The sequence below is a fragment of the Hypanus sabinus genome, chromosome 11, assembly GCF_030144855.1.
Source record: "Hypanus sabinus isolate sHypSab1 chromosome 11, sHypSab1.hap1, whole genome shotgun sequence".
Taxonomy (NCBI): domain Eukaryota; kingdom Metazoa; phylum Chordata; class Chondrichthyes; order Myliobatiformes; family Dasyatidae; genus Hypanus; species Hypanus sabinus.
This window is the reverse complement of record NC_082716.1, coordinates 47,502,537-47,525,913: the sequence shown is the minus strand read 5'-3', so window position 1 is coordinate 47,525,913 and position 23,377 is coordinate 47,502,537.

Below are 23,377 nucleotides of genomic sequence, written 5' to 3'. Positions count from 1 at the left end.
ATCACTCTGGTGTAATATTCATTGGTTTTCATGGTAATTATCAAATCAATAACATCAGTTTGAAAGAATAATCTAAACTATTCATATTCCATTAATTTTCTGCTAAGAAAACAAGAGATTAGGTTGTGTACATTAGAACTTGGAGAGGTCTGAGTATTTATTTTGGAAGGGAAAATCTTGCATAACCACAACAGGAATGCTCATGAGAAAGCAAATATCCCCCAAAGCAACTCCAGCAGCAGTTCTCTCTCCAATTCACTGGATAAATGTCAAAACAAACCTACCCTTGGCCATTTCTAAAGATGCAAAGCTTTCTTTTGGAGAATGACAATTTTAGATTGATTCTGTACATTCAATATCTGTTTACTGATATCTAGTGGTGCCAGGTTAAAAGCAGAATTTAATTCCAGGTTCAGTCTCAGGTGTGCATTGGTTTGGCCACAAAATGTAGTGATGGAGTGAAAAATTTCATTCTCTGCCAAATTTTGGGAAAATGATCCACTTCAACATTGGTCAATTGCAAATAAAAAGATCTCTATAATTTTACCCAACTACTGATCTCAATTTAAGACACACCTGGAATGATCACTCTGGAAATTGCAAAGTACTTCAGACTAGGAGTGGTTGACAGACATGGAAAGAGTGCTCCAGACTCTGGTACTTACCTCTGAACTGTTTCAGATTAATGAGCTTAAAGAAGAAAAAAAAAAATGAAATAGAGCCATAGAACACTACAGCACAAAAAATTGGCCCTTCGGCCCATCTTGTCCATACTAAACCATTGCTTTGCTTAGTTTCATCGATCTGCACCTGGACCATTTCCAAACTTCCCTTGAATTTTGTAGTCAAACCCAAGTACAGTTTAGCTGGCAGCTCATTCCGTGTTTTCACAACCTTCTGAGTGAGAAAATCCTGCCTCAGGTTCTTTCTAAATATTTCACCTTTCACCTTTAACCAATGCCTTCTAGTTCTAGTCCCACCCAACTTCTGTAGAAAAAGCATGCTTGATTTACCCAGGCTATACCCCTCATAATCTTAATTTTGGATGTCCCAAACCTGGAGGAAAAGACAGTTGCTATCCACTATGCCTCTTATTTTTTTTAAACATTTCTGTAAAACTGCACACTCTTCTTTAATGTTCCAAGAAAGAAAGACCTGGCCTGGCCAGTGTCTCCCAATAATTCAGGATCTCTAGAACTGGCAACATCCTTGCAAATGTTTTCTGCAATCTTTTCTGCTTCACCAACTTTTGTATAACAAGGTGACAAGAACGTTACGCAGCACTCCAAGAGCAGCCTCACCAATGACGAATACAACTGCAACAGCCAATAAAAATGGCCAATCGCAGTTACATAACTGTTCTGATATCCTTTATCTTTGAGCTCATACCACTTTCATATGCACGCTGACCGTTTTTCTGACTCCATTCTCTCTCACTGATAACATCATGGCTGTGTTATGTGGTCTTATTCCTGCTTACTATCACTAATTTAGAGGCCACACTGTTAAGAGTCCAACTCTGTGTTCCATTGTTTAATTCTATGTCTCCCTTCAGAAAAGGTCACTAAAGCTGAAGCCAATAATAATTAACACTGGAGACACAAGTGACTGCAGATGTTGGGAAGAATATTTTCTGGATTAAAAAAACAAGGCTGGAGGAATTCAGTAGGTCAAGCAGCACTTATGAAGACAAAAAGTTCTGATGCGGGATCTGACATCAAACATCAACTATCTCTTTTTTCTCCACAGATGCTTGACCCATTGCATTCCTCCAGCAGTTTGTTTCTGCTCCAGAATATGTAATGTTGTCATTTCCAAATCATATCCATTGTAAAACCTGCCCACTTCCAACATTGTAACATTTAAACCAAAATCAGTTTTTTTATCACTGGCAATATATTGTGGAACTTATTGTTTTGTATCATTGTACAGTGTAGGACAGAACGTTTACAATAAGTTATAATAAATAAACAAACAAATAAACAAACTGCGCAAAGGAAGAATAGTGAAGAAGAATTCACGGGTTCTTAGACCATTCAGAAAACTGATGGCAGAGGGGAAGATACTGTTCCTAAAATGTTCCTAAAACCATCTTCAAACCCTGTACCCACCTCCATGTTGGTAGTAATGAGCAGAGGGCATATCCCAGATGGTGAGGTTCCTTAATGACGAACATAGCCTTGTTGAAGATGTCTTCGATGGTGGGGAGAGTTGTGCCTGTGATGTAGCTGGTTGGTCTATAACCCTCGACAGCCTCTTTCAATTCCGTGCATTGGAGCTTCCATACCAGGTGAAGCAACCAGTCAAAATGCATGGTATATCTGTAGAAATATGCTACATTCTTTAGTGATATACCAAATTTCATCAAACTCCTAATGAAGAATAGTTGCTGGCTTGTCTTCTTCATGATTGCATCAATGTGTTGGGCCCAGGATAGATCCTTTGAGATGCTGCCACCCAGAAAATCACTGGATTCAAGTGAAACCTTTCTCTATGCCTCCAAGCATGTCTGACAGCGTTGTCTTCTCATAAGACTCCTGAACACTGTCCTAAGTAATCTCCAGTTTACATATTGATTTTCTGGCTGCATCCTAATCTGAACTAGGTTTTCCACATCCATCTCCTTTTTGTTAACTTACACTAATTCTGAATACCCATAAATCTTAGTGGTTGTCCGTCATGTCTGACAATGACAGGAAACCTGTGCAGGAGAGTTTTTAAATTCTGGTTAAGATTGTGCTACTAAATGCATGTGACAACTCACTGGTGTTAAAAAGGCAAGAAATTTTACTAAAAACATCACTAAAAGCAACCTTTCTGAGGTAAATTGTGTTAAATTATTGCCACACACAGTGAGGGGGCGAGTGATGTTGAGATGAGGTCAGGGGATAAGTCAAATTGGTGTGTTGCAGAATTGATGCAGATTGAGTGATCCATTCGGAGAGGAGAAGTTGCAGTGGAGTTCCGATGCCTGTTCAACAGGACCGGGTGCGAAGCCGGATCACTCTGGGTGCCCAGCTGACTTGAAGAGCTTGAGGGTGGCTACTGGTTGGGCAGTATGATTTAGGCCCTGAGCCCATTGCAGAAGCCAAGTCTTAGCATGAGGTAAATTCCACTGTGCCAGCTCAGATCAGAGGTGAGAGCCAATTTCACTCACTTCCCTCGATGTTCAATCCTCTCTCCAGTGTGCTGGAGCCTTTCGCTGTTCTGTTGTTTGGTCAATTTAAATGCCGAGCAAGATTGACTAAAAAGACAGCGTGTGAGGATCTGAAGCGAGAGCTGATTTTGCCCGCTCTCTGTGATGGTCAGTCCTCTCTTCATGGCGCTGAGACTATGAAGACTGCCCTGGCTGTTATGCTTCGTGCTCACTAATATGGTGAACTGATAAGTGAGGCTTTGGGCCTACTCCAGGGTGCTCTGGGGTTCAGATCTGAGGACTCAATTTGGTTTGGAATGTTGTTGTTTGCTACAATTGTTTGCATAATTTGTGTTTTTTTCATTCCTCTTGTGCATCGGGTGTTGGTCTTTCAATTTTTTAGGGGGGGTTCTTTTGGGTTCCTTGTTTTGTGGCTACCAGTAAGCAAACAAATCTCATGGTTGTATAATTTATACTTTCTTTGGTAATAAATGTACTTTGAATGATTAAATCTTTTAATCTTTGGAAGTGGAAAAGCTGTTACATTGGGGTAGATTCCCTTTCTTGACCTCAGAAGTCTGAGTCCAATGACACAATAAGTCTTGCTTGGTTGCAGTGGATGACCATGACGTCTTCTGTGCCTTGTCATGCGTTGCAGTTTCACCTTTCTGGCTGTTGAATCTCACATGCACCCAGTCTGCCAGAGCTGACCTCACATGCTGGGACAGGCAAGTCCCTAACTCACCAGCTACTCTCAACTGGTTTAGCCCACCTGTTAAAGCGGAGTACTGGGATGTGGCTACTAGAGCATGCAAACAGCTGCTTGGAGCCACAGGTGAGAACCCTCCCTGGACACCCCATACACCTCAGAATACAGCCAAATGAAACAGCGTCTCTCCAAGTTGCAAAACATTGTACCAACAGTCATACAAAGCACAAGGCACATATAAGATATATAAGCCAAATCCTTGAACGCAATCTTCTGTAAATTGATGGTGCATGGGTGTTGTCAGCAAGGACAAGCATTTTTCAGTAATCTATGGATGAACGTTCACACACATGCGATGCACACATGTACACAATCCAGCTTGTCTTCCACCGAGTGAATATTGGAGGGCAGTACTGATGGGAAGAGCCAGGCCCCAATCCAATATGGATGCCGCACCACACCGCCTCCTGGGCTGATGCAACAGGCAAGTCCATGGCATTAGGCCTAGTGCTCACTACAGTCCAGGCCATGCAGCTTTTACGCCGTCAGTCTCACCAATAAACCAGTGAACTGGACTTGCAGTATTTTACATTACCAATGTCCAACAGGACCTTGTGATCACAAGACAAGTGTCCAAGATAATCAGTCACCATTAGACTGTACACAGCCTTTGTGCACTGACTCCCACAGCTTTCTGTAGTAGGTAGTAATGTAGTTCACACCAAGTCCAGCTCTTCCAGTTCCTCTGTCAATGAGAACTTGGTGATAGGGTAGACCTGCAGTCCTTGAAGTTCTTAATGCCTAGCAATTGTTGAATTGCAATTGTTAAAAAGACAAAAACACCTTTGGTTGGTCCTGGAGAGGGCGCTGTGTCTGAGCGCGCTGCCATCTTACCGGAAATCTGACCCAACCTACTCTGCTTGCTCAGCAATATATTCAAGTTCCTTTCTCCTACATCCTTGTCCATGTTTCCATTTATGGCACAGTCTTCAATGTGGCATCCTGCATCTTTTCCCTAACCTAATTGCTCATTTAACCGGCTGGTGGCGCAGTGACATCAGCGCCGGACTCCAGAGCGAAAGTTCCCAAGTTCGAATCCAGTCGGGCTGCTCCCAGACATGCTTTCCATCCATGCCGGGTTGAGTGTTGAGCTCGCAACTGGGCCTTGTAAAACAGAACACTGTGCTGTGAGAAGGATGTGGGGGGACCAATCACAGAATCTTTCCTCCAAGACAACTACTTTAAAAAAATAAGTGGTCGCCGAGGCTCTGGCGGAGTATGGCACACAAAAAAAAATTACTTGATTACATCTTTTCAGTGTTAGCATGTCTACCTTAAAGCCTATCTCTGCAAAATCTGTTCAGTTCTGTGCTGTTTCTCAGTATCTTCGCATATTATCTTCCATTAATGCCAAGTAATGTCAAATACATGTTTCAATTTCACACTGTAATACCAGAAATATCTCAGACTAATATATTGTCACTTAGATCATCTTGTAGCAAGTTTACTTGGCAAGGAATAACTGTGTAGTTTGGATTACTTTGTTCTTTTGTACTTAAAATAATTAAAACTATTGATGAAAGACAAATGAATAAGATTGGATCATACTTTAAACAGCTGTGTTACAGATGATTTCTATCTGGTATGCAAGAGAGCATACAAATGGAATCCTTTCATGCCAACTCGAACAAAGGCAATAAGAAGCAAGAAACAGAATGTATTTACACCACACTGGAATGATCCAATGATATATAAATTACATGCCAAGTATAATCTTTATTGTTATACAGTCAAATGTGGCAATAAATTTGCTCATGGGAAGGTTCTTCAGGACCAATAAACTGAGTTACCTGCTAAATTGTTTTTTTGTGTGTTATTATTAAAGGAGTAATGTTGGCAGGAGCAAAGCAACAGGGGTTGAATTACAAGTGACTTGAAAAGGTAGATCAAGTCCAAAATCTTATTTTATTGTCTCACAAGCAGTATGATAATAAAATGGGAATTGAAATAAATAAGTGCTCCTGAAGGATAGTAAAGATGGTCAATTGGTAACACTACTATATTTTGAGCATTTAGTTCAAATTCTGAAGTTATTGCTTCAATTCCCACATTGGAGACTAAAGGCCAATTGTAGTTAATTCAGTGCATTTCTAAGAGTTTGCTGCATCATTGAAGTTGTCTTTAGGACAGGTCCTCAGAGTGTTTTCTGGTGGATGTAAGATATTCTGAAATACTTCAGAGAAGAGCAGGGGTTTTATATAGTGGACTGAAAAATCCATTTTATCCAAGCTTGTAAAGGAAATTGATGAATTTCCTCATATGAGGATGTTAATTAAATCTGAGGCTAAAGGTACAGATTTCAGTTTATTGACCTGGCTGGGATATGGGTTGAGCAGAAGGAGTCAGAGAGAGTTGGGATATTGGGCAGGTGCTTAAGTCAGTAGGAGATAATGAATGGTATCATATAAGGACATGTATGGGGGCTACAGCTATTTCTACATTTATAAAAGACTTAGATTATGAGATAAAAAGACACATTTCTATGTTTGCTAATAGCATGAATGTGGTACTTGAAATTTAAAAATACAAGGGCACTTTAATAGACTAAATAGATCAAAAAGCATAAAATTCTTTTCTGTGAAGGCAAATTTGAAATCATACATATATAAAAAGGATAGAAAAATAATTATTTCTAAATGTTGAAAAGTAGAAGTAATGAATTCCCAAATCACAGTAAAGTGACTTGGGAATTCATTCATATAGATCATAAAAAGAACTATGTCAGGCAGAAATGTTTTAAAAAGGCTAAAGGAAAGCAGCAGTTTAGAGCTGAAGGACCAGATTACATACAGACAGAAGATATGCTACAGTTAAGCAAAACTTAGTTTGTATGGTATCTGAAATAATTTGAGCAGTCTGCAGACATCAATCCTCAGGAAAGTGTGATGCCCAGATATCCCCAACATATTTTTCCTGATAGTACAGAATGGGCTTCTGTAAATAGTAAAATGAGTATTCCCTGGAACATAGAATATCATGGGTAATTTTCTTTTTGATTGAAGTTCTTGAAATATTTTTTTCATAGTGCAAGTACGGCGAAACTGTTTCCAAACATAAAATAAAGTGAATAATGGAGTAAAGACAGAGAATGTTGGCAGACTCAGCAGGTCAGGCAGCGTTGGCGGACAGAGAAACAGCATTAATAATTCAAGTTAATAAATTATTTCTGCTAGCTGAGGGACTTTTAATGGTGGGCTAAAAATCATAGCAAGCTCTTCCAGGTGAGGGAACCCTTCTTTGCACAGATAGAAAATTATAACTCTCTTCCCCAACTGATAATTGATGCTAGATTGATAGGTAATTTTATTTGCGAGGTGGATGGATTTTTATAAATCATAGAGATTAAATTATATTGGAAATTGGCAGGTATACTGCATAGAGTTGTCACTAATTGGCCATGAATCAGGTTCGAAGTTATTTCTTTGTTCCCTATACTTTTGTCTTCCTATGGGGTGGGTCATGCTGAACCCAACCCATATGTGCCACGTTTGCCTTGTTTAGCCAGCAAGCTCCAGTGCATTTCTATCGCTGTTGCTGCCACTGCAGTTATTCCATGAGATAAGTTTGGTGCATTTTAAGGCCCTGTTTATAAGGTTACCTTTGGTAACATGGTTACCTTTGGCAGAGTTTTTGGTCAAAGCACTTTTGACTATTTCGAAATGTGTCTGATGACGTCTGGAAGGTGTTGAATAATTTACATAAGAAATAAAGAAAATATACATTTGTAAAACCACATTTAATGAGCATAAATAAATTATAGGTGCTAAAAGTAATGAAATTAAAATAAAAATGTACTTACATTGACGCAATAAAGAGCAGTATGCCCATTGAAATGAACGGAGCTGATGTAACTGACTGGCATAAAGATAAGGGGCCAGGTGTAAGGTGTATCCTGCCTCCCACCCCCGCCCACATCCCCAGCACAGAACAATATTGAGTATTTTTGAACTCAGCAGCAAGCCCAAGGATGGAGCAAAGATCAGATATACTTTGTATTGGTTTTATCTGACTCTAAATTTCTCTCTAAAATTCATCCCTCATTTGGTGTTAATGAAAGAGACGAAGATTTTGGGAACTGTCATTTTTTTATATTGTTCCCTGCCCATCCAATGCTATTACATTACAATAGACCATTTCTTTGATTATAAAGTCTGTGGGGATATCCCATGGTTGAGAAGGGTACTATAAGAATTCAACTTCTTCATTGCACTAAAATGTTGTTTATATTATGAGACCAGTTTCCATGAGCGGGGTTTGAATTCAAAAAGTTTTGAATTCACAATCACCAGATCTCCGCTCTGACCACCACTAGACTCCAATTTCTCAACATCGTCCACTGATGGATACTCACTCTCCAGAAATGAAACCTCTCAGTGATCAGACATTCTACAATTTTACCTCCTATATGTGGCCATGTTCCTTATTTCCTTCTGCCAGGATTTGCTTCTGACTGCAGCAGTTCACACAGAATCCTTTCTCCTTGGGTGGGAGGGGTGTGGGAATCCTCTCTCCTGTGATTGCACCCCTCTATAAATCATGATCAGGCCATTTTGGCCTCAGTGCGGCAATGTGGTTTTATGGAGGCCGGAATGATGTCATATTATGGAAGCAAATTCAGCCACCAGATAGATGTCTGCCATTTCATTGGGTCTCCATTTCCCATTTTTTAAAATTAACTCCACATAGCTGTGCAAAAAGAATTTGCTTTCCACTATTTCTTCAGTTCCCTTAGTTAAGTTCTTATCCAATTGTGATTCTACTATGTAGAGAATAAAATGGTTTCTTGTAGAACTTCTAGTTCTCTTGCTAATCACATTAAATCCATCTGTATTCTTTCCATTGAACTTCCCTTTAATCTTGGCTATACTGAGAAGAATAATCTTCAAAAAGTAGTTAAACAAAAAGATTGTTTTTATAATTTACTTGAAGCTGTGTTTTAAGCCAATATTGCTAAAAGCTCCAGTTTTACTAAAGATTGTTCAGCATCTCCCATCACTATTAAATATTTTTGTTCACTCTCTTCCAATCCTTCTTGATCCTGGACTCCTTTAAAATTATATCACTTAGATAATTTTGCCACTCTTTGTTCATTCTACCAAAATACATTGCTTTATTAGTTTTAGTTGAATTTTAAATGGCAAATGTCTGCCATAGATACATACTGTAATCTGCCAAATGTTCATATTGACTTTGAGCCTACTTTAGAGAGCCTTACTGTTGTTTTTTTAACTGATTCTACCTATTCCTTGTTTCCTCCATATCTCTATAACCCTTAATTTTACACTTGTGCACAAGCCTCTGCTAAATTTGCTGAAAACTAACTTCATTTGAGGTGCAACATGCCTCATTGAACAGTACCTTATTTCAATGGACATCATTTGTGATTAAAAAATATATACAAAGGAAGAAAAGACGCAAATGCATTTATACCCATGATTGATGCATTCAGTAGTGTAAACTTGAAAGAATGACCGAAAAAAACACTGCACTATTGCCCTTCATGCGGCTCCCTGAGGAGAGTTTTGACTTCTATTTATTTTTCATTTGGAATTGGAAATGGAATTTGTTTATCAGAAGCAAAATCAGAATCAGGTTTATTATCATTGCAATATGTCATAAAATTTGCTGTTTTGTGGCAACTGTACAGTGCAGTACATAAAAATCAGTATCAGTTACAATAAATAAATAAATAATGCAAAAGCGTTATATCAAGGCGGTGCTCATAGGTTCATGGACTATTCAGAAATATGATGGCAAAGGAGAAGAATCTATAAGATCATAAGACCCTGAAATGTTAGCAGCATAATTAGGCCATTTGGCCCCTGAAGTCTGCTCTGCCAATCCATCATGACTGATTTACTATCCCTCTCAACCCTACTTTCCTGTCTTCTCCTTGCAACCTTTGATGCCCTGACCAATCAAGAACCTACCAAGCTCCACTTTAAGTATACCCAATGACTTTTCTTCCACAATCATCTGTGGCAATGAATTCCACAGATTCTCTACACTCTGGCTGAAGAAATTTCACCTCTTCTCTGTTTTAAATGGATGACTCTCTATTGTAGAGGTTCACAGACCCCCTTGCTTAATGGTATTGGTCCATGGCATTAAAAAAACTTGGGAACTGCTGCTGTCTAGTGAGGTTATGCTCTCTAGTCCTAGACTCGTCCACTACAGGCAATATACTCTCCACATCTACTCTTTCTATGCCTTTCAATATTCGATAGGTTTCAATCAGATTCACCCTCATTCTTTTAAACCCTAGCGAGAACAAGCCCAGAGCCATCAAACGTTCTTCATACATTAACCCTTTCGTTTCCGGAATCATTTTTGTGAACCTCCTGTGGACACTCTTCAATGCCAGCACACCTTTCTTAGATAAGGGGCCAGAACTACTCACAATACTGCAAATGCAGTCTGAAGAATCCCTTATAAAGCCTCAGCATTACTTTCTTATTTTTATATTGTCGGCATCTGGAAATGAATGCTAACATTGCATTTGCCTTCGTCACCACAGACACAACCTGCAAGCTGACCTTTAGGGAATCCTACACCAGGACTCCCAAGTGCCTTTGTGTTGTAGCAGTTTGTGAATAAAACATGTGAGATTGGTTTTATGTGCTTAACAAAAGCTTCAGCCATTTACTTCCATTACAAATAAACCACTGATGTCATTATGTTAGATAACATCTCTTAGCATCAACACACAACTCAATGACGAATTATGCAGAAGAGTTTGTATTACGAACAATTTATGTCATCCGTCAACCATTACATTACCCTGCACAGCCTCCCTCCAAGATTTACTAAAACTGAAGTTGTGAATCTGGTTGAAGCTCGTACGAGCTGCTGGCTTGGTTTCTGTGTGCCTTGGTCAGAGTAACCGCGGGTGCCTCTGGTTTGTCCAGGGCTGTGCTGGCATGTGTTTGGTCATGTTGTGATGCAGGGGTTATGGTAGTGGAACTATCCAGGCCTTGGTGGGCCGGTTTAAGGCGATCTGAACAAATACATTCAGGATTCCCTTTCCTATCTACGATAAAAACCTTTTTTCCCATTCCAAAACGCGGAACGGGCCATCGTAAGGGCGCTGAAGAGGATATTGATGTGCATCATGGCAGAGCACTGTACGTCATGGTGGGAGGAAGGGATGGGTGTAAAGGAACGGAGTTTACTGAGGAGAGTGGAACACTGCTGAGACACCGAGCAGATGGTCGTGGCATCAGGAATAAAATCACCCAGCAGCTGTAGTGGTTGCCTGTACACCAACTCAACTGTGGAGGGCAGCAGGTCCTCTTTAGGAACCATTCCCAGCCCTAGCAGGGTCCATGAGGGATGATTGATTCAAGACTTGTACATCTGGGAGGCCCACAGAGTAGTCTTTAAGGAGCAGTGAAATCACTCTCAGTGGTCATGGAACTGCAGGTAATAAGCTGTGGTGTGATGCAATTTAGCACCAAGGTTCTAGGCCATAGGGGCAAAGAGCTCTGACGTGAACTGGGGACCATCGTTGGAAGAAATATGAGATGCTGTGTTAGCCAGGTGTTGATGAATGCCCAAGCTACATCCACAGCTGTTGTCAAAGCTAGAGGGAAACCCTTTGGGCAGCTGGTGGTACAGTCCACCATGGTAAGGAGATGTGTAAAACTGTGATTGGGAGGAGAGAAGCAGTCATATTCACATTGAAATAAACACAGAAAGTCTGCAGCACATTACAGGCCCTTCAGCTTACAATTTTGTGCTAACAATGTAACTTACTCAAGCAGCTGCCTAGAATTTCCTTACTGCAGAGCCCTCTTTTTCTAAGCTACATGTACCAATCTAAGACCCTATTGTATCACCCTCCACCACCTTCACTGGCAGTGTATTCCATGCACTCACCACTCTGTGTGAAAAACTTACCTCTGAAATCCCCCTTCATACCTACTTCCAAGCACCTTAAAACTATGCCCCCTCATGTTAGCCATTTCAGCCCTGCAAAGAAGCCTCTGGCTACCCACAAAATCAATGCGTCTCATCATCTTGTACTCCTCTATCAGGTCACCTCTCTTCCTCCGTCGCTCCAAGGAGAAAAGGCCAAGTTCACTCAACCTTTTCTCATAAGGCATGCTCCCCAATCCTGGCAACATCCTGGTGAATCTCCTCTTCACTCTTTCTGGAGCATCCACATTCTTCCTGTGAGGTGATCAGAACTGAACACAGTACTCCAGGTGGGGTATAACTAAGGTCTTATACAGCTGTAACATTACCTCATGACTCTTGAACTCAGTCCCACGGTTGAAGAATGCCAACACGTCATATGCCTTCTTAACAACACTGTCATCCTGTGCAGCAGGTTTGAGTGTCCTATGGACATGAACCCTCAAGGTCTCACTGATCCTCTACACTGCCAAAAGTCTTACCATTATTATATTCTGTCTTCAAATTTAACCTACAGAAATGAATCACTTCACACTTATCTGGGATGCACTCCATCTGCCATTTTTCTGCATCCTACCAATGTCCCACTGTAACTTCTGACAACCCTCCAGACTATCCGCAAAACCCCCACCTTTTGTATCATCTGCAAACTTACTCACCCACCCTTCTACTTCCTCATCCAAGTCATATATAAAAATCACAAAGAGAAGGGGTCCCGGAACAGATCCCCGCAGAACACCACTGGTCACTGACCTCCATGCAGAATACTAACCACCTACAACCACCCTTTACCTTCTGCGGTCAAGCCAATTCTGGATCCACAAAGCAAAGTCTCCTTGGATCCCATGCCTCATTACTTTCTGAATGAGACTCGCATGGGGAACCTTATCAAATACCTTACTGAAATCCATATACACCACATCCACTGCTCTACCTTCATCAATGTGTTTTGTTACATCCTCAAAGAATTCAATCAGGTTCGTAAGGCACAATCTGCCCTTGACAAAACCATGCTGACTATCCTGAATCAGATTATATCTCTCCAAATGCTCATAAATCCTGCCTCTCAGGATCTTTTCCAACAACACGCTCACCACTGACCACATGTTTCCACTCTCACTCCTGATTGGTCCTATTTTCATATGGTTCATCCTCTTGCTCTTCACATATTTGTAGAATGCCTTGGGGGTTTTCCTTAATCCTGCTCATCAAGGCTTTTTTATGGCCCTTTCTAGCTCTCCTAATTTCATTCTTGAGCTCTTTCCTGGCACCCTTGTAGTTTTCTAGAGCTCTAACAGTACCTAGTTTCTTAAACCTTTCATAAGCTTTTTCTTTTCTTCTTAAATAGATCTACATCCTTTGTACACCATGGTTCTTTTACCCTACCATCCTTTCCCTACCTCAATGGAATATACCTATGCAGTACTCCACGCAAATGTTCCCTGAACATTTGCCACATTTCTGCCGTGCATTTCCCTGAGAACATCTGCTCCCAGTTTATGTTCCCAAGTTCCTGCCTAATAGAATAACATTTGCCCCTACCCCAATTAAATGTTTTACCAAATTTTCTGCTCCTATCCCTCTCCAGTGCTACATTAAAAGAGATAGTGTTGTGATCACTACCTCCAAAATGCTCTCCCACCGAATGATCTGACACCTGACTAGGTTCATTTCCCAATACCACATCAAGTTCAGCCTCTCCTCTAGTTAACTTATCTACATATCATGTCAGGAAATCTTCCTGAACACACTTAACAAACTCTACCCCATCTAACCTCATTGCTCTAAGGAGATGTCAGTCAATATTCGTTGTCGTCATTAGATCGCATCTGGAATTTCCAGTTGGCGGACGATTTCCCTCCGTGCCGCTCTGACATATTGGGAAACAGGTTACAGCAGTGGTTTGCCTTTGACTTCTGCCGGGTGACTTTAAAGAGATCACTACCTCTCGCAGTGATGACCAGGACATCTAAATGCCTTGTCATGCCATTAATCAGTCTCCTCCAGTCCATCTGCCAGAACCAGACTCCACACGCTGGGATAGACAGATCCCCTACCTCACCGAGGGTCAAAGACCCGTCGGCTACCCTCACCTGGTTTGGCCCGTCTGCTGAGACGGTTTACCGGGGTGTGGCCGCTGCGCGTGCTACAGCTACTTGGAGCCACAAGTGAGAGCTGAGCGCCAGGTGGGGACCAAAGGTGGATGAGCTTCCCTGTAAAAGGGCCTGGCAGGTCCCCCACCAGAGGTGCTAACCCTCCCTAGACACCCCATACACCCCCAGTCAATATTAGGAAAGTTAAAAACACCCATCAGAACAACCCTATTATTATTGCACGGTTCCAGAATGTACCTCCCTAACCACTCCTCAATGTCTCTGTTACTATTAGGGAGGTCTATAAAAAACACCCAGTAGAGTTATTGCTCCTTTCCTGTTTCTGACTACCACCCACAATGACTCAATAGACAATTCCTCCATGACTTCCTCTTTTCCTGCAGCTGTGATACTATCCCTGATTAGCAGTGCCACTTCCCCACCTCTTTTACCTCTCTCCCTATCCTTTTTGAAACTTCTAAAGCCTGGCACACTCAGCAGCTATTCCTGCCCCTGTGTCATTCAAGTCTCTGTAATGGTCACAATACCATAGTTCCATGTATTGATCCAGGCTCTAAGTTCATCTGCCTTCCTCACGATTCTCCTTGCATTAAAATAGACACATCTAATACCATCTGGTTGAGGATCCATCCTTGCTCTATCATCTGCCTATCCTTCCTCATAAACTCTTTACTAGCTATTTATACGCCAACCATCCCATCCTCTGCCTCTTCACTTTGGTTCCCACCCCCTGCAAATCTACTTTAAACCTTCCCCAATAGTATTAGCAAACCTCGCTCCCAGGATTTTGGTTCCTCTCCAGGTGCAACATGTCCCACTTGTACAGGTCATCCTTTCCCCAGAAAAGGTTCCGGTGATCCAAGAACTTGAAACCCTGCCCCCTGCACCATCTCCAGCATCATTCATCTGCACTACCTTTCTGTCCTGACCTTCACTAGCTCATGGCAGTGGGAGTAATCCGGAGATTACCATCTTGGAGGTCCTGCTCTTCAGCCTCCTTCCTCCCTCCCTAAACTTACTGTGCAGGTCTTCTACCCGTCTCCTGAAAATGTCATTGGTACCAACATGTACCTTGACCTCCAGCGTCTCATCCTCCCCTTCCAAAATATTCTGCAATTGCTCAGAGACATTCTGGACCCTAGAACCCGGGACACAACACATTATCCTAGTGTCTCTTTTGCTGCTGCAGAATCTCCTATTTGTCCCCCTAACTATCAAGTCCGTATGACTTTTGCTCTTGTCTGACTTCACTCTACCCTTCTGAGGCTCAGAGCTGACCAAAGTGCTATTGGTCTGGCTGCTGCTGCCTTGCCCAGATAGGTCATCCCCACAGCTGTAGCCAAAGGGGTATACCTGTTGCTGAGGGGAATGCCACAGGGGGACCCTGCACTGACTTCCTTCTCCCTTTACCTCTTTCAGTGTTCACCCAGCTACTCCCTGGATTCTGCACTCTGTCATATCCATCAACTGCTCCATCTCCTGGATGATTCTATGTTCATCCAACTCCAGCTCCAGTTCTTTAATGTGCTCTTTCATGAGCTGGAGTTGGCTGCACTTCCTGCAGGTGTAGTTATCAGAGAGACTAACAGGTTCCGTGAATTCCCACATTTGAGCATTCCTCTGCCATATCTGCCATCCTGCCTGCAGTGCACAATGGGCAACCAAGACCAGATCCTGTGGCCTGCTTCTTTGACCTCAGCCCCTTCTCGTTGAAGCCTCTTGAGACAAAGCCTTGCGCTCCTATTCTCAGCACTGGCCTACTCCCAACAATAGCCGCCCTGACATGGCACCCCGCCTGCCCCTTCTGTAGTTTTATTTAATTCGCAGTGCCCTGCTCCCATTTTGATTGGAATCAAATCTGGAATGTCCAAACACCCGCAAAGCTCTTCTTTTACAGTGGCTTCACTGACCTGGGAGTGAACTCTTCGAAGTGCTCTGCTCCCAATGATGATCGGACCGCTGGACATGCCCAGACTGTTGCTCAGATGCAGATGGTACCCAAATATGATGGTTAATTTTTGCTCACTGATGCACAACACAGGCTGCACTCCAGTTTTCAATACCCTTCTCAAAGCTGTGACAAACACACTTTAAAGCAATAGCCAGTTTCTGTGAAGCCATCCCTCTTGGATTTGCCAGGCCATGAATGGAGTTATAAACAGTATGGTTCCAGTTTCCCTGCATTATGAGGCAATGGTGACTGCTTGAGACATCACACAGGAGGGAAACCCCTACATCCCCGAATGTGATGTCGGCCAACGACAGTGTCATGACTGTTGGTACCTTGTCAAAGGCCTGAAAATCCAAGTAAACATCAAGTAAACAATCCTTTGTCTATCCTGCCTGCTATTTCCTCAAAGAATTCCAATCAATTTGTTAAGCTAGATTTCCCCTTAGGGAAACTGTGCTGACTTTGGCCTATTTTATCATGTGTCTCCAAGTACCTGGAAGCCTCATTCTTAATAATGGACTCCAATATCTTTTTAAACACTGAATTCAGGCTAACTGGCCTAAAACTTCCTTTCTTAAAAGTAAAGTGATATTTACAATTTTCCAGCCCCTCCCTCAGTACCATTTCAGAATCTTGTGATTTTTGAATCATCATTACTAATGCCTCCACAATCTCTTCAGCTACCTCTTTCAGTGCCGTAATGTGTAGTCCATCTGTTCTAGGTAATTAATCTATCTTCAGACCTTTCAGCTTCACAAGCACCTTCTCTTTGGTGATAGCAACTGCACTCACTTATACTTATTACAAAATACATATTATGTTCATCCACAATTTCTTTGTTACTATTGCTCCTGCATCATTTTCCAGTGGTCTGATATCCACTCTCACCTCTCTTTTACTCTTTATACAGTATATCTGAAAAATGTTAGTATCTTTTTCATATCTTACCCTAATATTTCAGCTTTTCTCTCTACATGGCTTTTTAGTTGGCTTCTGTCAGTTTTTAAAAGCTTCCCTATCCTCTAACTTCCCACTATTTTCTGCTGTATTATGTACTCTCTCTTTTGCTTTTATACTATCTTTAATTTCCCTTGTCAGCCACGGCTGCATCATCCTCTCTTTAAAATACTTCTTCATCGTCGGGCTGTATCTATCCTGTGGCATGCAAACTGCCTCAGAAACTCCAGCCATTGCTGTTCTGCAGTCATCCCTGAGAGTGTCTCCACCTAATTAACTTTGGCCATTTCCTCTCTCATTTCTCTGTAATTCTTTTACTCCACTGTAATACTGATACATTTATTTTAGCTTTTCCTACTCAAGCTATAGGTATGGACTCATTTCCTTGTGAGTATTTTGTACTGAGGCAGAATTGACTGAAGTTTGTGATTGCACTTAATTCTTCATCGATGACATTTTTACTGAAAGCACATCAATAATAAAACACAATTTCTTTGTTTAACCATAAAATATTTTCCGGGGACATAAATGGAAAGACGATTCAATAGGTAGAGAGTTTATAGCTCATCTAGAAAGAAACAAAGCTCTGAAGAGAATACTACAGTGTGCAGGTCAAAGTCAAGGGTATTACAATGTTTATACTGTTTGGGACAGGGTATTCATTGCACTTTAAATGGAACAGTAAGTTGACTTAACATACAATTCAAAGACTGGGAAAAAAGTTTTTCAAGGGCAGATAGTGTTATGGTTTATTTGTATAGAGGCAACATGATGTTGTTATGGTCCTGATGCCTTTCAATGAAAAGGATTCAGTCTAAATAGAAACATACCTTTTTTCTTTGATCTTTTTTAGGAGAGTGTGACCTAATTTAATGGAATAGTCATTAAAACTTGACCTTCAGTGTTTTCTTCTTAAATTATGCCTCTTGGAGAAGAATGTGTACTGTGAAATGACAGAGATTGAAGCCTAATCTTATTTTATGTTTTCTTTTCCTTTCTATAGAGTCTGCCATCTTTTTAATCTTTGTAATTTGAATAATAACTTACATCAAGACAGCTTGAAGCTGGAGGCCCTTCAACTTACTTTGTATGTGTTGATGTGTTGAATAGATCCCTGATCTGTGGCTAGCTGCAATGTGTCTCCACATGGAAAATATGTTTCAATTAAAGTAGCATCAAGCCAAAATACCTTGGCTATTTCTGTGTTAGAAAATATCTTGATGTCTAATGGGAACACTGCAGCAAGCTATTCAGATAACCCTTGAGTCGGCACTTTGTGTGGTGAGAAAGATCAAAGTGTTAGCATTGAAGCTCATGTTGACAAGGTACAAATGAAGAGGTGAAAAACGGGAAAACAAGTGAATTTGCATCAAGGGATATCAGCTTTTTTTTGCTTACACAAAATGCGATAAAAACCTTGCTCCTCTTGCAGCGCAAAAAAATGTTTTAAATCAAATCTGTGCTCGGGCAAGATCAGCCAGGTAGAGACATTTAGATCAAAAAAATAAATGAGCTCCTCTGGCCCTCAATACCAATTCAAACTAAAATGCCAGCAGAATTTGTATGCGAATTGCCGGAGATTCTAAATGACTTCTGAAGGTCACAAAACAAGCCAAAGTTTATGGATTGGTTAGTCAGTGTGAGCAGAGCATTTGTGGGAAGTGGTGATGAGATCATTTGTGCTACCTGTGGACTGATGAAAGGTACTGACAGTGTAAAAACCAGCAGCACAGCATGGTGAAGAGAAAGCCTGCAATGGACAAGTGGAGGTAACGTGGATGTGGGGGATGGCAGTGTAGAGAAGGAAAGGCAGAAATGAAAGGAATGGAAAAGATGAAAAGAAAATCTGAACCATGAAAAGAAACACTTTAACTATCAGCTGTATAAATTTGAATCCAGCCACATTGTTTTTCACAGCAGCTTGCTAATGGGACCCTCCCTCCCACCCTTTGACAATAAATAGCTTCCTCTGCAACTATTTCTCCCTTCAATTGCGCCCATACTGAAGCAGCAACAGGGTTTTATGGTCATCGTGCTATCAGAATTGCCACCCCTTAACTGCAGGTAAAACTCTGGACGGGACATTCGCTCGCCAGCCTGCTGGGTGAAAAAATTAACAGCCACAGTGCAAGATCGGCAGTAAAACATTTTGTCAGAGGACACAAGTTAATGTTTAATTTCAAAATGTCACACCACTCAGGCTCCTGACTATTAGTAAATCTGGCTTGTAAAAAAAATGTTGAACATTTAATGCCTTGCCAGTGTTATCACTTTACACAGTCTTAGTGCTGTAATTTGTTAATAAACATCATTAGGGGCGTTAAAAGGTCCCCTGGTGGGAGCTATAGAAGTTAGTCCATTCAGCCTTTTTGCTTTAGTTTGCCGAGATGTACATTGATTATGCCTAACCCTTTGACTGTTGTCTGTCTTCTGTCATTAAACCTTGAAAAATGCACAGTACGATTAACTCAACAATTTCAACTGTATTTAACTTGCTCACATTGTCAATGAATGCACAATGGATTGCATTAATGTAATCCATGCAAAGCGAGCAACAAATTTCTTTAATGAAAAGTTCATTAGTAAATAAGTAAAATCCATTCTTCAAGTATTCTATAGTCAGTTCTATGGCAAGGCATGCCTGAGGCTGGTAAATCCTCCTTCAAGTCAAATATGCATTTTCCTGAACAATAAGGAATTGTGGAAGGAAAGGAACCTCTCGGTGTCTTTATTGTAAGCTTTGTGAAAACATATAATATGCAATCCTTTGTTTGATTTGGTGGAATTTAAATTGACACTCCTATGTGCTGGGCCACTGCACGTATTGCAATTGAAAACAGACTGGCAGGTTTTCTCAAACCCACCCCAAGTGTCAAAATAAATTAAACATCAATATGGTGTTCTGTTACAATATTGTTTTTTAGATTCACAGCAAATACCAAGAGGGTTAGGTAAAAGAATTACAGGCAGATGGGCACAGAGAGACCTGGTCTTTCTTGCTTTTCATGGATGACCTTCTCACAATGCTTACGCTCTGCTAATTACACTCACATGTGAAGTCTGATTTTGTGGGTCAGCATTTATATCACTAACAATTTGGATACAATCAATCCAAAGCAATGAAGATGCAGCAGAGTTTGGGGATATGAACATATGAATTCATTGCCCTGTTAACTATCCGTCAGCCCACCCAGTGCACTCTCTTCACTGGACTGGAATGGGCATTGGGTGGGCTGAGAAACTTCAGTAGGAATAAACTGCCGACCTCACCATTCTGCAGACGTTAGCGATATTCTCAGTTGTGTAAAGAGCCAATAAGAAATTCAGTTGTTTTCTTAGTTAATATGCAGTATTAGCCGAGCAGCATGATTCCTGTACATTTTTTTAAATAAATTGACAAATTTTCACAGGACCAATTCTGAAAGCAGAAAACCACCACTGGAAAAAAGATAACTGCTTGCAATTATTCTGCTTATAGAAGTTTTCTGTTATCAAGCCTGCTGAAAATTCTATCACCCAGCAGCAAAAACTACCTTCTCATGTATTGTTTTGGTTGCAAACATATGAAAAAGTAGCAAGAATAGGCCCATCAGTCCCTCAAGCTTTCTCCTCCATTTGACTATAATTTCAACTCAGCGTTCCTGCCTATCCTTAATAATCTTTTGCTGTCTTATTAAGAATCTCTCACCAACTCTGCCTTAAAAAATACAATGAATTCCAGTTAATTGGGACTAGTAAATTTGGCCCAATTAAGCGGCTGCCCCAGTTAAGTGAAGTTTCATAGAAATAGTTAAAAAGGTTAAAAAAATACAAACTACTGCTTAAGTGAGTAACAAATTATGTACTTAGATGAAATACCAAAGAAATTTGAACAGCAGCAGCTTCTAACACTCCATGTTAAGGAGTTGGAGCTGGAACTGGATGAATTCCAGATCATTCGGGAGGCTGAAGGGTTGGTAGGTAGGACATATGGAGAGGTATTTACACCCAGCAAACTGGATAATAGTCAGGAAGGGGAAAGGGGTTAACCAGACAGTTGAGAGTACCCCTGTGGCCATTCCCCTCAACAACAGGTATACCACTTTGGATATTGTTGGTGGGGGTGCAGGGTCGATGAGGAAAGTCACAGTAATCAGGTCTCTGGCACTGAATCTGGCTCTGTGACTCAGAAGGGACGTAGGTAGAAGAGGGGAGCTCTGGCAATAAGGGATTCATTTATCAGTGGCACAGAAAGGAGTTTCTGTGGATAAGAAAACACGAGGAAATCTGCAGATACTGGAAATTCAAGCAACACACACAAAACGCTGGTGGGAACGCAGCAGGCCAGGCTGCATCTATAGGAAGAAGCACTATTGACGTTTCAGGCCGTGACCCTTCGTCAGAACTAACTGAAAGGAAGGATAATAAGAGATTTGAAAGTAGTGGGGGGAGGGGGGAAAAGGAAAATGATAGGAGAAGACCGGAGGGGGTGGGGTGAAGCTGAGAGCAGGAAAGGTGATTGGCAAAAGAGATACAGATCTGGAGAAAGGAAATGATCATGGGGCGGGAGGCCCAGGGAGAAAGAAAGGGGGAGGGGAGCACTAGATGCAGATGGAGAACAGGCAGAGAGAGAGAGAGAAAAAAAGGGGAGGGGGATAAAACTAAATATGTCAGGGATGGGGTAAGAAGGGGAGGAGGGGTATTAATGGAAGTTAGAGAAGTCAATGTTCATGCCATCAGGTTGGAGGCAAACCAGTTGGAATATAAGGTGTTGCTCCTCCAATCTGAGTTTGGATTCATTTTGACAGTAGAGGAGGCCGTGGATAGACATATCAGAATGAGAATGGGACGTGGATTTAAAACGTGTGGCCACTGAGAGATCCTGCTTTCTCTGGCGGACAGAGCGTAGGTGTTCAGCAAAATGGTCTCCCAGTCTGCGTCGGGTCTCACCAATATATAAAAGGCCACACCAGGAGCACCGGACACAGTATACCACAACAGCTGACTCACAGGTGAAGGGTCGCCTCACCTGGAAGGACTACCTGGGGCTCTGAATGGTGGTGAGGGAGGAAGTGTAAGGGCAGGTGTAGCACTTGTTCCGCTTACAAAGATAAGTGCCCGGAGGGAGATCGGTGGGAAGGGATGGGGGGACGAATGGACAAGGGAGTCACGTAGGGAGCGATTCTTGTGGAAAGCAGAAAGGGGGGGAGGGAAAGATGTGCTTGGTAGTGGGATCCCGTTGGAGGTGGTGGAAGTTACGGAGAATTATACGTTGGACTCGGAGGCTGGTGGGTGGTAGGTGAGGACAAGGGGAACCCTATCCCGAGTGGGGTGGCGGGTGGATGGGGTGAGGGCAGATGTGCGGGGAATGGGAGAGATGCGTTTGAGAGCAGAGTTGATGGTGGAAGAAGGGAAGCCCCTTTGTTTAAAAAAGGAAGACATCTCCTTTGCCCTGGAATGAAAAACCTCATCCTGAGAGCAGATGCGGCCCACTTTGTCTCTTGCAAAAATGCTATCCCCTTCTCGCAATTCTTTTGTCTCCACCGCATTTGCTCTTAGGTTGAGGGTTTTCATTCCAGCAGTTTGTATGTGTTGCTTGTAAGGATACCATTGCAGCTCTTTCTTCAAACTTCAACTCCTCACTCGATGTGGTTGAGCATCGAGTATTACTTCAATATTCACAGGTTGATGTCCTTCAACAATATTTCATGACTTTTCTGTCAAGTGGGCAAAAATTTGAGGAGATGTGTGAGGTCATTCATTTCTCGCTGAGAAATAAAAGAAATATTTTCTTAATAGTAAATATCCAGCAACCATGGAAAAGAGAAGGAATTCAAGTGAATTTGGCATGGATGTATAATAGGAACGAAGGAAGGAACATTGGAACTTAAATCAAGAATCCTAGTATAAATATAAAATTACCTTTATTTGTCATATGTACATCGAAATAGTGATATCATTGCTTGTGTCAATGACCAACTCAGCTTGAAAAATGTGCTGGATTGCCATGCTTCTGGCACCAACAAAACATGTCCAGAACTTACTAACTCCTACTAATCCATATGGCTTTGGAATATGGGAGGAAACTGAAGAACCCAGAGGAACCCACGCCCCCATCCCCACAGTCACTGGAGAACGTACAAGATCCTTACATAGCTTGCCACAACTTACTAACCTTTATTAATCTGTATATCTTTGGAATGTGGATGAAAAGCAAGTGCACGAGGAGGAAATCTACACTTTCAGAGGGAGAACAAACAAAATCCTCACAGACAGCAGTGTGAATAGAATACCCATCGCCGGTGCTGTAAGGTGCTACACTAACTGTTATGTCACCAGGTCACCCCTATAATATATTAATAGAAGGAATCCTGCTTGCTATACTGAGATTTAGTCAGGTGTCACATAGAGAACTGTGTTTTACTTTGAGCTCTGTGCTTCAGAAGGGAGTTTGGTAGCCCCACAGCACAGCATCAGTACAACAATACCAGGGTCTAAAAAACTAAATTGTGAGGCCAAGTTACTTAAATCTTAACTTCTATTCCCTCACCTTT